A 16,062-nucleotide genomic window follows, 5' to 3' on the forward strand; every position below is an offset into this window, starting at 1 on the left:
AAACATGTCTCCAAGACCAGGCCCAGTGGTGCCAACTACAATTCCGGGCACTTGTGTTCCCTTCTTGGCCCGGAATATCAATACACCACAATGGGTTCCATGATATCTTATATCCAAAATAGCCATCGGTGACGGGAGGCTTTCCCCACACTATTTTCTTACAGGTCTGGTTGAATGTCTAAGTTTCATTTCTATATTCATTGCAAGTTTGATTCCACAATTTTTCCCAGGAAAAATTGGTCGGAAGTTGATACCTGGTCCCCAAGCGATCAACGACTGTGTCATTTTCTATTGTTAGGCGATAGCTGTCTAAGTGTAAGCTACTGTTTAAATCAATCATTGCAAATTTAAATCCCCCTTCTGTCAAGTCAGGGAGGGTAATACATACTCCTTGTTCCGTATGATTCCAAATACGTACAAACCCCTGTATCGATTCCCAAGCCAAATTGGGGGTACCACCCTGTGATCCTAGTATCCCAACAGTGACAAAAAGAAAACAGGTTTTCCTGTCCATCTTTCTCAATATAGTCACCAAATCATTTCCAACAAAATCAAGCCAATAACACAAACATCAACAACGCTGCAATTGTGAACGTAGATCCTGCGATGGTTCGTTCACAACCTGCAACATATACCTATATAGATATGCCAAACAGAGTATAACCAAGGAGACAAAATCACATATGGCTGTAAAGGTTTCTGCGACGACCTGCAAATACATAGAACAAGAACAAAGTAGGTTCAAAAGGATGGCGCAATCCATCTAGTATTAATTTGATGATCCCTTCTGTGGGTGTCGGTGGCTACCCAGGCATAGAAGTTAAGCAGAGTTTTCAGAGTTAAGGGTAATTCTGCCGTTGGTTATTCTACCAAAACAGGTTGTCCTGGACAGTGGAGTGGCTCTACCGAGTCCTTCATTTCCCTCTTCCCCGGGAGCAGGGAGGGGGGTTTGGGGGAAAATGCGGTGAGCCTGGGACATCCATTTACCCCCCAGCGACTGTTCACTTTTGCTATGGCATCGGGGAGTCATGCAGGCATCCAGAATTTTGGGGGCTAAGTACACGTTTCAGCAATCCATTTGTTCTTTCCACTATCCCATTAGCTTGAGAATAGTAGGGGGTGTGAAATATCCATTGTATTCCCTCGCCTTTTGCCGATCCCTGAACCACCCTGGCAGTAAAGTGGCTACCATCATCTGATTGGATTGACTGGGGTTTGGATAGATAACTAAACCATAGCTTCAACCTTTTCTCCCTGTTATCCCCGATACCACTTTCACCCCAACAAGAACATACTGCTTCCCGTCTGACTTTTTAAAATGTCCTATGTAATCAACTTACCAAATCTCCCAGAGGCCCTTTCCATCCCATAAGTGGAGAGGGGGTTCTTGTAAGGGGTAACTCTCTAATCTGGTACGGCACTGATTACAAGCAGAAATGATCGTGGTACACAGTTCCCTCTGCCACCAGCTTCTTTGAAAAGGTCTTTAACCCCCGAATGGCCGCATTTCACATGTAAGCACTCTAACAGATATTCCCACTTTTCTTCGTCAGCTTCTGTTGCCATTGTAGCTAAATGGGTTAGCGAATACCTGGTTATTCCAAATATGGGCTGGGTGATTTCCCCTTTGGTGTGCAGCTACCCATCCCACCAAGAAAGTCCCCTGTTTAGCAGCATTTAAGGTTTCCTCCCATTTTTCCCTTTGCCACACGGGTACCCCGTTAACTTCCCACTGATTTTGTTCCCAGAAGGGGAGCCACTCAGTACATCCTTTAAATACAGCGTATGAATCCGTATAAATAAATGTTGGTTCTTTGCTCTCAGCCTCTTTTATCACACTCTGAACTGCTATCAGCTCCCCTACCTGAGCACTTCCCTCCCCCTCCGTTACAATTCGCTCCCCCGAATCAACATGTGAGGCTACTGCCCAGTATTTCCATACCATTCCTTCTCCTTTTGAAGATGCATCAGTAAACCACACATTCTTCAAGTGAGGTTTGAATGGGGGAGCTGGTTTTATAAGGGAAGGGGGGGTCTCCTGGTTAGATTGGTTACTGGGTGACTCTTGTATCTGGAGTACCTTAGGTGCTCCTTCTATCTTACGTGCATGGCAATAGTGATCCAGTTGTGCATACCATTTTCTGACTGTTTCCCGCTGTGCCACCCCTGTGGGGGGTGGGGTTCCAGCCAATAGTGGTTTCAGGACCTTAAAGGGCCCTCTCAAAATAGTTGGTTGTTGCCTTATGATTTTTTTGGCTTCCTGCAGGGCTAGATTAACTATAAAAAGGCCCTTTTCCCAAACTGAGTATCGTTTTTCCGCATCTTTGAAACTGCATGAATAAAACCTGATGGGACGAGTCGGGCCCTCAGGTCCACGTTGCCACCTGTGTATTGATAGCCCGTGAATGGCAAAACCCCATTCGATATGGAGGCAATCAGTTGGATGTATTGGCCCTAAGGCCTGATATACCGCAGCCTCAAAAATCAGTACTTTTAAGGCTTCCTCATGTATAGGGGTCCAATCCCAAGAAGTGTGTCAGATTGTATAGGGATCGAGCTATGATGGAAAAATCTGGAATGTGTTTCCTCCAAAATACCAACAGGCCTAAGACACGTTGGAGTTCCCTTTTGTTTCCAGGCATTCCCATTTGTTCAAGGGTAGTCAAGGTTTTGGGGGGAATACACACTGTCCCACCCCTCCACCAGATACCCAGGAACTTTACCTCTGAGGATGGGAGCTGTACCTTCTCTGTTGGGATCTGGAGTTCTATACTCTCCAGGTGAGTAATTATTTTTGTCTGGGTCTGTCCCACTACGCTGGTATCAGGGCCGCCAATCCATATATCATCAATATCTTGGTATATCCTAACTCCCTTCTCAGGGGTAACCTGGGCAAGCTCCTGTGCTGGTGCGTAGTGGGCGATGATCAGTGAGTGGCAGTATCCCTGAGGAAGACGTGTAAAAGTAAACTGCACCCCTTCCCAGGTAAAAGCAAAACGATCTCTATCTGCTTCCTGCAAGGGAACCATAAAAAACATGTCTTTCACATCAGTAGTTGCCAAGATCTGGTGGACTCATTCCTGTATGGTTGCAATCAGCTCAGCCATGTTAGGCACTGCAGCTGTTAAGGGACCTGTATTGGCATTCAGGTGCCGATAATCGATTGTTAATCGCCACTTTCCATTTGGTTTACGGACTAGCCACACAGGGGAGTTGTAAGGTGAGTGAGTTGGGATAATTATCCCCTGTTCCCGCAACTCAGTTATTACAGGGGTGATTCCCTCCCTTGCCCCTAACAGCAAGGCATAGGGTTTCACATTGACTATCTTTGAAGGAGGGAGTGCAGGCACCGACTGTAACAGTCTCACTGAGGATGCAGGGAGTCTGAACTTCCATTCCCTTCCCTTTGAGTCTACCCATGCTATCCCCTTTAGTAAGTCCAATCCTAGAATGTTTGTGGGCAATGAGCCTAATATCATTATGGCTTCAACAGGGTATGGATCTCCTGGCAGCCAGCACCTGACTCGGGTGGTTGGCTGTGACTTACTTAGAATTTCCAAAAACTTCTGTGACCCGAATTTGTTTTTTGTCAGCAACTCTTCCGTGATTGGCAACATCCGTCCAGAGAGCTGACATCTGAGCCCCTGTGTCTACTAAGAAGGTGACTGGAGTCTTGAAGGGGCCCAGGAGAAAGGTAATCAACAAGTCCCCTTTGTCACTTTCTGTGAGCCTTCTTAAATAGATCCACCGTCCGTCCCTTGGCTCACTGACTGGGGACAGCAGAGGGGGTTTCCCAACTCGGGGATGCTCAAATCAATCAACTCAGTCTCCCGGGGTGCAGACGGGGTTATTATTCCAGGTTCCTGGGATAGGAGAGGAAGATCCTTGGGGTCTGAGAGAGATGGGGTTCCCTTTATTTTGTCCCAGCTTTTCACCAAACTTTCCGGTTTGGGAGTGGGCAACCCGTTCATCACCTCCCTGGGAATCCCTTTTGAAATGCCCTCTGCCCATGGTATATATCTTCTATTATCAGGCGGTTGCATTGTCCTCACTGGGGTGGGTCGAGGATTGTGCGAGGGCGTAGCTTTTATTCCCCCATTCCCTTCCACCCTTCTAAGGTCTGCCTTGGATTTTGTCTCTCCCAGACCGGTAAATCCCATTTGTCCCCCGTAATTAATCAATTCCTGTGCTACTTCTCCCCATGTTATCTCTGGAGGACCTCCCCTTCTCTGGGGTCGGGGTGCCCTCAACCGATCTTTTAGTTGCACCGCATATAATTTCAAGGCATAAGGTAGTCCCCTTATAAGAGGGTGCAACCTGTCGGGGTCTGCCACATATTGCGTGGGAGAGGGCTGTTGTGGAACCAGTAATAGGTCATGCATCAACTGGAGACATGCAGTTTTCTGTACGCTCTCTAAAATGTGACCTGCCGTAGGCGTTTTAATCAAGAAGGGGTGTCCCCTTTCCATAGGATCCAGTCCACCTGCCCAATATGCTACCCTTTGGGTCAGGGACCAAGGCTCTCTGTTGTCATTTGTGGTTATAAAAATCCCCAGTCCCCAATACCCTCTTGCCTCATCCTCACTCAGCAAGATACAGTCCCCCCCAGTAAGAGATACTCTCCATACATACTCAGTTTCCTTTTCTTGGGGTCCCTGGGAATATTTTTCCTGAATTTTAGTCAAATCAGTAGGGGAATAAGGAACGATGTGGGTAGTAACTTGCTGGACTCCCCCTTGACCACCATCTACAGTCTCGGTCTTAATTAAAGGTCGCATTATAGCTTCCTCCCTTCCAAGGGAAAATATTTCTCTTACATGTTCTAGATCTTTACGAGGGTATAACAATTTTGATTCTTTTCCCTCATGAGACTCTGCATCCATATTTTCTACACCAATTTGGGAGCGGGTTTCATCTAATTGCTCCCGTAATATTCTCTCCCGCTCCAGAGTCTCTGTCAAAGCGGTATGTAGCCTTTGGTTGGTCACCCACTCGGCAGCAAGCTGATCAGAGACTTTTTGTCTCGTTTTCTAGTTGTTCCTGCAGAGCCTTCACTAGATCTTGAAGGGATTTTATTCCCTCCTCTTCTGCTTCTGATAAACGGGACCACGTGTTTATCCTGTTGTGCTGCCACCAGGGCAGCTCCCAAAACCGTGCATACCAATGCTTTCCCCTTTCCTTGCTTCAACCTTCGCTCCTTAGCTGAAGTGGATATTCTGTCAGCTACCGCTTGTGGATCATGCCTACTACTATGGGCCCAAGTCATACCAGAGGGAGAAGGTCGGGCGTTATAGCTCTCTAATCTCTCCAGGAGAGGGGTACAATCTACAATCAGGCCTCCCAGGGAGGCCATAATGAGCCTACAATTATAGGGATCAGATCCCTTATTAGTCCTCTGAGAACTGTCTCCCTTGGTGTATGACTCCTCTCAGAGAGGGGCCGTGGTAAAGGCCTGGTCCCAACGATTGCTTTAGCACCAACAAGGGAATCCTGTCCGTGATGCCAATAAAAATGTCATGACCCGGCCGGGGTACCTCAGGGTGTCGTAGTGGTTTTGTGATTCCCTTGGGCTAAATTAAGGTGAAATGACACCAGACGATCGATCAAATGTTTTATTTATGGTAGAAGCAACCTGAACTTGGAAAGCGTAATGGCAGGTGAGACATAAGAAGAAAAAAGGAAAGAGAGGAAAGGGGGGGGGGGGGGGGGGAGAGAGAGAGAGAGAGCCCTCACATGCTTTTTGCCCCTCAGTATATGCTCTGGATTTAATACTGAATTTTTTCAGAAATCTTTAGTATTGTAACTTGCGATGCTGGCACACTGTGTCCCAAGCGCTCTATCTCCAAATGCCCTAACTTGTGGTTTTCCTGGTATTCATGAAGCTGCAGTCTCATGAAGAGCTGCTGAACTGATTTTTGTGGCTGTGCTAAAGTACTGTCCCACCTTTGAAAGTAAATGTAAATCCTGCCTCTGGTGGCATGTAATCAGGCAGAGGGCTCCAATGCCTTTAAAAGCATACCACCAATGGGACTGCTCTGGCATATTCATGTATGTGTTTGTGTGAATCCCCTGAAATGCTACTGTAACCATATCCCATACCTGCAGGATCTTGCTGATATGCTGCCCTCAAATAAGGCTCTGGCTCACTGCTCACAGGTGATTAGGGAAATACCCATCAAATTCAGTGATACTCTCCTGTGCATTAGAAATCTGAGGACCAGGTATGAAGGCAAGGCAGACAGGCTCTAGATATATTATTGTGAGTCTTTCCACAAGATTGTGAAAAAGTTTGTGTCAAAATGCTACACTATTTTAAACTGTACGAAAGTGAGACTTCATTCCAGTGTTAGCTCACACACACATGCAATGTCTCCATTCCTTGCTTTGAAATAAGAGCTACGCCTTTGGAGTCAGAAGTCAACAGTCCATGTTATTTCTGTGGAACCAGATATCACAATCCATACACAGAACTGAGGCCGATCATCAAGAAGTTTGAGTGACCTGTCCTTCATCCATTCAGGAGAACGAAGTCTTCTCTGGCTCAGGTCTCCTCGTCTCTGAACCTCAGCATGATGTCAGTTCCCAGAGAGTGCATGTTTCTTTTCACGCTGTAGGGTTGTGCCCTTGTCAAAATAAGGTGCATTTATAAAAAGTCTAAAGATAAATAAAGAACCTTGCGCCAGGTTTCCACCACAGGAAGTCTTTGCTCAGCTGAGATCATGAGGAGCAGACTGGTTAAGTGGCACATGTCTTCTCCACAGGCACAAGGGCGAGGAAGACAGTTAATGACACAGAGCAGTGCCTCATAGAGCACAACCTGAGGCACCCGGCAAAGGGGAGGCTACATCTGCTGTCTATCTAACAAATACTCGCTTCTTACTTCATGCTCTGTTCATTTTGTGTCACTTCCCAAACTGTGTTGGACAGCACTATGTATTTCCACTGAGGGAAAGGCGTAATTAGCCTGGGGAGGGAAGAAGCCTAGTGTGCCGGAAAAGAGCTGTGATGTCTGTCGCCAATACCAGTTTTAGCTCATCTGCAGAAAGGGAGAAGTGCTGCAATGAGAAAAATACATAGGAAAGGAAAAAACCCCACAGTATCGTAACTGATATTGGTGAGAGCGCTTGTGGTGTTTTGCGGTCAGAGACCATGTGGCCCAACAGCCTTGTCCTTTGGCCTCGCTGCTCAGTGCTTTTTCCTGAAATCTTCCCATGCTGGTCATGTATTTTGTTTGTTACCCTGACATGTGGTCGTCCAATTCAACATTTCTTTGAATTTCTCCTCTTTTCCTCTCTCTTTTGCTCTCTGCAGCAAATAAAACTACTGTGTCCTGGCTTTCGAGCGAGTACCTGTGCTAGCAGTTATTCAATCTTTAATTCTCTGTCTGTGCAACCACTGCCAATGATGGTGGTGCTGAAAGCTAATACAGACGAGAGCTACAGGATACCTTCTAACCTGCTAATACTGGTGGCAGTTTGTAGCTGCAGTGTTCAGCAGCATAGAAATGCCTATATACACTAACATACATTGGACCTGAGTATACCAAGCGTAAGAAATTTTACTGTAAGCCATAATATAAAGACCTATCCACAAGGAGTGCTTTGCTTGTGCCTAAAGTGAAAGTTGTTATACCTCTTGCAAGAGGGATCACCTTCTGCTTAAGGACTGTGTTATCTTAATGCTGTGCATTGCTGTCATTTATACGAAGGGCCAGTCCTCCACTGAACTGTGATGAATGCCTGGCTTCGAATATACCTTGTAGCTGTGAGCATCAGAGTTTAATTGTAAAGTGTGAGGGTTTGTTACTTTTTACAAGTGCTGAATCTTTTGATTCATTATTTTTATACTGGGGAAAAACGAGGAATACGACTCGAGATCTGTCTATCCTCAGACTATAACATGCTGTTTTATAGTTGACAATTGTCTACAATAATGAAGAATAATTAAGATAACTTAAAAATGTATGGTTTATCCTGGTCAGTAATTAGATACAAGGATTAGGTTTTGCTGTAAAGCTCTATGGCTTTTTTTCTAATAAAGCTGAGCATTTAGATAAGCAAATAATTCTTACCATTTTAATTAACCACAGCTTATTTCTTGTTTATTTACCACTAGAGAAATGTATTATCTGCTAATACTACTACTTCCTTTTGGGAAGCTTAGATATGGCATTTGTAATACAATTCATTGTCTGTGTATCTTGCTGGTCACTGCAGCAATCAAAGCTATAGCACAGGCAGGACAATGACAAATGTAACATAGACTGGAAGACAGACTGAGGAAAATCATGAAAGTCTTTCCACCTGCCAGCCCTAACTGGCATTTGTGGCAGATTAAAGTATTATATCATAGAAAAGGCCTTGTATGCTGCATTAGTGATGTTATTTATTGGACCTAAACAGCCTTTAAGAAGTACTTGCGACCTTGGAAATTTCAGCCCATTTAGTACCTCAGCTGGATTCAGAAATGGAAGGGACAGAAATGCAGTAAGAACTGTCATTTTTTGTTATCATTTAACTTGAATGAGTGGGTGATAGCGTCTTGATAGTGTGAAAAAATACAGAGAAAAAATCCCTAGACTGTGGAAACAGCTTTGAAATCGCTGACAGAAGTTTGCAGCTGAATGCCAGCTTAGGTGCTCCATGAGAGTGCACGTCAGGCTCTCTCTGTGACGAGCCATCTGTTTGTTCCTTTTTTATGCAGAACTGCAGAACTGGCATAATGGAATATGTGATTGACCCTTAAAGTGTACCTAGCAATAATCACACTGGCAGCAAAGAACGGACATCCTAATGGAAAAAAACTTTGAAATATTCCGCAGTGATCTCCTGTTTTGCTCTGTTCCCATTGCTCCTCCCTTCTCTGACCCCGAATGTTCGTTCTAGGAGAAGGACGACTCACACAACAGAAAACTGTCTGAGGTGAATGCGGGCATGTATGGCATTATTTGTGACTGTATAAATGTGCGTCTTAAAAGTTTGTACACCGCTGGACCTTGCTTTAAAAGCAGAAAGGTCTTACAAGGTCAAAGCATTCAGAAAAAATGGGTGGGACATTGCTTTCTGTATCTGAGTACCAAAATGCATGCTAGCTGATAGAGAAGATGAAACTGATATTTGTATCATCTAACACAGATACCTCCTTGTTTCTCATAGCAGAGGTTTGGAGTTTTTTTTAGAACTGGAGGATTTTACGCTCCTGTTAAATGCAGGAGTACTTCTTGGTGCCTCTCATCACCTAGCTAGGAAAGCTAGTGATAGCGACCCTGCTGTGGTATATAGGATGCAGACATTCAAAAGTTTCTTTCAACATCTCACCTTACAGACCCCAGAGGAAGTGGGGGGTGCTGTTCGTTTTGGATTAGCTGTATGGTGAGAGAAAGGGTGGGACTGATAGCTGCTAACTGCTGTTGGGTCTGAGCACTTTGCGAATAGCCTAGCCACTCCATCTCTCCTTCCAAAACTCTTGGTGTGAACTGTTCCCCTCCATGGTTCCAGGGGAAGAGAGTTGCTCTCTGAGGTTATGACCTTGCAGGGGTCAGTGCCATCCCATGAAGTGTCACTGAAGAGAATGGACAAACCTGGGAACTTGACCTTGCGTGTGATAGAGACAGGCTGTGGAGACTATAATGATTTGGGTTCCTAACTAAATGGCAGGCCATCAGTGGAGGGTTAAATCCAAGCAGCGAGGAGTTCATTGTGGTACTTTTGCCTCTTCTTTAGCACCATCTGTGAGTTTACCTGCACTAAATTTATCATTAAACCATATGACTGTCATCTGGATGCTACTGTTCTCCAGAGAGTAAGAAGAACAGGGAATGGTGCAGTCTGACAGACATTTCAGGTCCGTCCAAGTTATCCAAATATTCTGTCATTTGAGTCTCTGTTGTCTTACATGAACCTTATCAGCACCAAATAGGATCTGCAAAAAGAATCTCTTTTCTTTATGCCTCTGTCAGACAGGCTTTTTAAATGAAGCAATATTTTACAACAATGATTTTTCTTTCATGGTCTGGTTGGTACAGCCTGCAAATGACTCAGCTGTATTTTGTGATCCAGGCCAGTAATGTTTGACAGTAGTATTTCCTGAAAACCATAAATAGACCTAGCAATATGATTATCTCTAACTGGCTGAATGGGATACTTAAGAAAGATTTCAATAGGCTTGCTTCTAGGAAAAGAGTGTTGAACTAGTAAGATATAGTTTGCGAGGTTAGCTGGGTCTAGCAAAAATTTCCTGAGCACCATTAAGACTATTTTGTTCTTTTAGATGGTTGTAAATTTTACCTTAAAGGGTTGAGGATGTCTGGTTTTAAGTGTTACTGGTGTTCTTACCTTTCCTCCATTGCCAGGATGTACCCATGACATCAAATTTACAGTTAGCAGAATCATGGGGAAGAATCTGAAAATTCTGTTGGGCTCTGCCAGGGCAAGTTAGGAAACAGAAAGTCTGCTTCTTTGGGCTACATTTGGCATGTTGCCACTGTTGTCAAAGTCAGTCTTGCTGATGGCATGCAGGATAGCTTGTCTGTGAGCTAGATTACTCATTCCTTGCTGGAAGAGGTGCTGGGCTTCAAAAGAAAGTAAAAACTCAGTGGGTGAGGAGTTATGATGCAAACTCATCTGGCCATTGCTCAGTGGATGCTAGGGGGAAGACCTGTTGCAAGGATTCTCCTGCTTTCAGTCAGCGCTGGGATGGGGCCTCAGGCTGTGATAAACGTCTTTTGAGTCTAATTCTTTTGCTGCTAGAGATCCATAGGAAAACCAAGGGCACTGGCAGATTACCACACATTTCTGTTGAAGTTAATCACTAGGGAGAGAGAGAATTCATCTCTTTTCTCCTTCAAAACACGCTTAGCTGTACTTTAATCAGAAGGCTAATCTGGGGTTAATCCAATAGGCAACCTTCCAAGAAAGAAGACTACAAAAATGCCATCATCTATCAGTATTACATCTATCAGTATTAATCAGATACAATTGTATCTGCAATTCAGATACAAAGGTCATCTTTCTTTCTGCATGTTTCATTTCAGATATCCTCAATAGGAGAAATCAGAAGTCAAATTTCCTTTTTAATATAATCACTATAGCGTTTTTAATAAAGAGTGTGGAAATACTTTCTAAAATGTAAGAAGCTGCTCAGTCCACTCAGATGAAGAAACTTGTCGTGTTAAGCAAATAAAGGTCTCTGACAAATTTTAGCCTTTGATGGTGTTTTTACCCCCGCAACATATTCAGCCAGGATACACCTCAGAGATGTATGTGGTGTAACACATGTAGAGGAATGGCCCAAATGTTACCCCATTGCAATGGAGCATGATATGCAGGTTGGGTTTTTCTTGTTGTTTAGACGTTCTTACATTTCTTCCTCTCAGGAGACTGACTTTACACTCAGCACTGCCAAACTGTTAGCCCTGCTGGGGAACGATCGCCTGGGATAACTAGCAGTCCTCCTCCCCGTGCTGCCTGCCTATGGCTGGCACTGCTGCCAGGGTGGTGCCTGCCTCAGCCCCAGCCCAGGGACTCTGGGCAGGAGCTTGTAGCAGGCAACCTGTGTTTTCAGACCCATACCCTTCAATGCTCCACAGTTTTCCTAACCCCACACACTACTTGCAGGACTGCTGTTACAGAAGAGGCTTTAGTCACTGTAAAAGCCAGCCAACCAGCCAGCCAAGGAAAGCAAAGGACAAATGGAGCTCCACAAACTGAGGAAGCTGGACTTACTACAGTTCTCTGCCTTACACATAAATTGAGAGAATTCATGTCATTGAGGTATTTATAAGGTCTCTGGCTCTCTCTCCCATGACTTCTCTATGTCTAATAGTACAGAAGGTTATTCACCTCTTTTTAAGTAGAGGCACTTTGATAGTAACTGTTTCCTCTGCATTAAAGGTGGCTGCTTCCATGAAGCTCATGGGAACTGAACTGCCTTTGAGATCTTCGCCTTTCTGTCAAATCTGAGTGAAACTAGCCAATGAGTAAAATGCAAGAAAAAGTCCTGACTGGGAGAGGCATAGGGGCAGGCATCCTGCCATGTTTCCTAAGGAAATCATATCAGATTTTTAAAGGAAACAGGGCCAACTGAGATATTTGGATAATGTGTTTGCTATTGATGCCCTATTATTTTGTCATACTTTCAGGATATTTCTTCATTACACCTTGCAAGACTAAGGTAATTGTCTAAAATTAGCAATTACCATTCCACAGGATGCATTTTATCTTTTTTTTTGCCTACAGCAATATAATGAATTTGAACTCAATGTACTGTCTCCCCAGCCCCTTGGTTCACAAAGAAGTACTGCACAAATTGTACTCATCTGTGTGTGTTTTTACTCTTTCATCTTCACTAATGGATTTATCTTGCTTTCAGTTCTCTTGATACAATTTCTGAAAGCAGCAGTCCAACAACTAAAACACAAAGTCACTCCTTTAGACTCACTCTTTGTGCATCTACTACATCTCCCACTGTGAAGCCAGTTGAGATTTTCCTACCTTTGAGGGCAAGACCAGGCCTGTAGAGGCTGTTTAGACTGTGAAACAAGCTAGCTTGATTGATAGTTAACCGAGGCTGCACTACAAAATTAAAGAGAATACAGACTCCAATAGGAGTAATGCAGACCAGTTAAAGGGGATGAAGAACTATAGACCTGAAGGAAACAAGACAAGGGACTGTGTCATGCAGAAATGGAAATGCCTCCCCCGCGTGCCCCCCCCCTCCCCCCCCGCCCCTCTCCTTCCTTTCTTCTCATACATCCCTTTCCCTTTTGTATTCTCTCCCTGACCTCTTCCATCTGTAACTATGGGATGATCATCACTCAAGCAGCAGAGCTGTGCTGTCTGTCGCTTTGATCTGAGGGCTTTAGAGAACCCTGTCATTGAGGTCTCCTGCCTGAACTTTTCCCCATTGTCCTCCAGACAAAGGCACTGAAGGTAAAGTGAATAGATTGTTCTTCAGAGCTACTCAAGGGGCATTTTTTCCCCCCTGCTGTGAATCCTATGGTTCCCAGTATTGCCCTTGACCCAGATAACATCCCACTGTCAGGGGAACTCACAGCCTTTTTTCAGCCTCAAGGTCTGAACATTGTTTATCCACGACAGTCATGTAAAAAGACTGGCAATTATGGAAATGCACAATGTATTGCTTTGGGTAGGTGTCTCAGGGATGAGAGATCACCATTCCTCTTGGGTTCTCATCCATGCTGCTGTGAATAGAAAGCTGAAATGCACGCTAGAGTGTGTGGTATCAGATTAAAGAGAGGTCAGTAGCAGGAATGCTATAGTCAAGAGATATCACCTAACTCAGACTTACTTTAGCAGATGGAGCTCTGTTACATAGCATATGTTGCACTGAAAAATGAAATATGCACTGGTTTCCAGCAGCATTTGATTTTTAAGGTGTAAAAACTATCTCAGCCTAATAATGCACATGGAAAACACGTGTTTGTTCTGCTAGATTTTCATCCTGTGTTACCTACCACACCCCAGTTAGTAGGGTGTAAGGGCAAAAAGGTGTTAACAGGGCCTGCCAATGCAAGGGAACCAAGTTTTCCTCTCCAATAGGTTTCTGTATCTCTTCTTGTCATAGTCCAGAGAGAGCGGACACCTTATGCCAGAGGAGGGTTTTGCCCTAAAGCAAATGCTCACAACTCATAAAGATGAGCATCTCTACAGGATGACTTTCAGTAGAACAAAACAAGTGATTAACCATTTCATAGGCTGGAGGACAGAAGCAGATGAGGAGCTGTAACCTCAGGAACCCACTGTGCTACTACTCACAGGTTAAAAAAATAGGTAAGCAAGACAGTTACAACAGGGGAACATTTAGGTCTACAGCAGTCTGATGAAGGTAGTACATGGGAAGAAACGCACAAACACTGAATGCCTGAAAATTGCGGCATAAGCTATATTCCAGCAGTGTATGTGAAAAAAGTTGTCAGACATTCTGTAACTACAGCATGTTCTATTTCATTTATATCATGGGGGACAAGGGTAGGGGAGGAGGTAAATTAAAGGGACACTGTTACATGAGGGCAAGGCTTACTCCAAGTGAAGGACACTAAATACAATAACGCACAGAAATATTTTTAATACCTATTTTGTAATTCTGGTGGAAACAAACAGACATTTTCGCTATTTAAAATGTTCCAAACAGTTGAGATCCTTAGCACTGGTTTTGTTTGCAATTTTGGTATTACAAAGTGGATTCCATTTACCTTATCCCACAGCAAATACCTCCACATTAGCATGCAAAGCGTACCTTCCTAGCAACAAACTCACATGCCCAGATGGTGTCTCCCAGTTCCACAGAAATTCCAGTTCAAATACACTCACTCGGTTTCTCCTAGTTCTGCTTAGACAGCCTTTTCCGGAGCCAAGTAAAGGTATTGTCTTCTCAGACTAACTCTGCCCACAGTAAATGAGAAGTCCAGGAAGAACTGAAGTTTTGGCTAGAAAAATGACCTGCCCTATATGAATTTGACTTTCCTGGTTGCTACTTCGTTCAAATTAGCTGCATATTAACTGAGATTAAAACAAGACTCCAACATAGGGGAAAGAGAGAGGGTCATTGAGCCTCCTCCCTTTGCTGTTTCTAGCTCGGTGTAGGCTGACATAATCCCCTTCCCAGCTTCTCAAAAACATCAAAGCCTTTTTCACTCTGCTGCTGACTCATCGGTGGCCCACAGAGAAAAATCAGCATGGCCTATGCCTTCAGATGCAACGTCTGGACAAATCACTCCCTGCAGCCTGCTGGCAGGTTTCGGGTTGCATGGTGAGTTTGTGTAGCTCTGGATGCTGAGCAGATGTGTGCTTTCACCCAGAGCCCTCCTGCAAGTGCACAGAGACCTTCACTGTCCCTTCCTCAGGAAATGATGGGATATGCTCCGTTATTTGGCATGCAATGGGAACACATGGTGAACAGGAGAAGGAAATCTGTTGAATTCTCAGTGTAGAAGGAAAACACCATCCACAGCATCTTCACAGGCATGTGGTGGGGCTGAGGAAATTCACCCTGCATGATTCTAAGTGAGAAGCCACTCCCTACACGGCTGACGAAGAAAGGCAACAATCCATGTAAGCCCAGCTGCTGTCTGACTTACCTGGGACTGGTGCAGGAGCCTAGAGAAACCTAGAGCTTTGTTTAGGCACCTACCCTGTATTGGCAGATGTAGTCAGTATTTACTGCACTCGATTATCTCTGTCACTGCCCTTATTCTGCAACATTCAGAATTGAAATCAGCCCAGAGGATGATGCTTTTGTCACAAGGAAGGCCAGCAGGGATTTTAACTGGGGAGAACAGCTGCTGTAACGCTAAGAGAAGTATATATTTGGAACAAGGACACAAGGAGGTGTAGCACCCTGCTTACTGTGCTTGCCTTGGCTGCACATTGCTCTCTCCTGCATTAGGGGTTTTATTATTATCTCTTTGTCGTCAGCAGGAATGATTGCCTGCAAATGTCCGCAAACACACCTGCTGCTGGACACTTTGGTATAGATGTAATTCCAAGAAAATGAGAGCTTCAGCAACCATGCTGGCACCAGTTATTAATCCAGATAAACCACCTTCTGTGCATTGAGGACATGACCTGTTTGTGTTGCAGTCCACCTATCTCCCTTGGCACTTCCCAAGACTAGTGCCTCTCTGGGAGATCACTGTGCCCACCTCTTCTTGATGCAGTTTGTGGCAGAGCTGGTGGCTGGCAGATTTTTATTTTTTTGCCCCTTCCCAGAAGTGTCTGCTCACAAGACCTGCATGTTGGGGTCTGTGACTTTAGCAGCTCTAGACAAGCTGGAGCAGGTGCCAAAGCACCATTATGCCAATAAATTGTTTCTATTTCCCTTCTGTAAGCCAGGAGTGGTAGAGCTCACCAGAGCAGGTGAAGCAGCGGGTGCATGTACATAATGTCACCTTTCTGTTGGTACCCAGACTTCAGCACAAATCCACTGTGAAATGACTGAGGACTCCCTGCTTACTCCAGTTGCTCTCTGCTCCTTCCACGATGCCTGGTGGTGCCTGCAGAGCTGACCCTCGCCGCTGTGCTTTCAGCTGCCAAGTGGTACCAA

Source organism: Aptenodytes patagonicus, chromosome Z (genome assembly GCF_965638725.1).
Source record: "Aptenodytes patagonicus chromosome Z, bAptPat1.pri.cur, whole genome shotgun sequence".
NCBI lineage: Eukaryota > Metazoa > Chordata > Aves > Sphenisciformes > Spheniscidae > Aptenodytes > Aptenodytes patagonicus.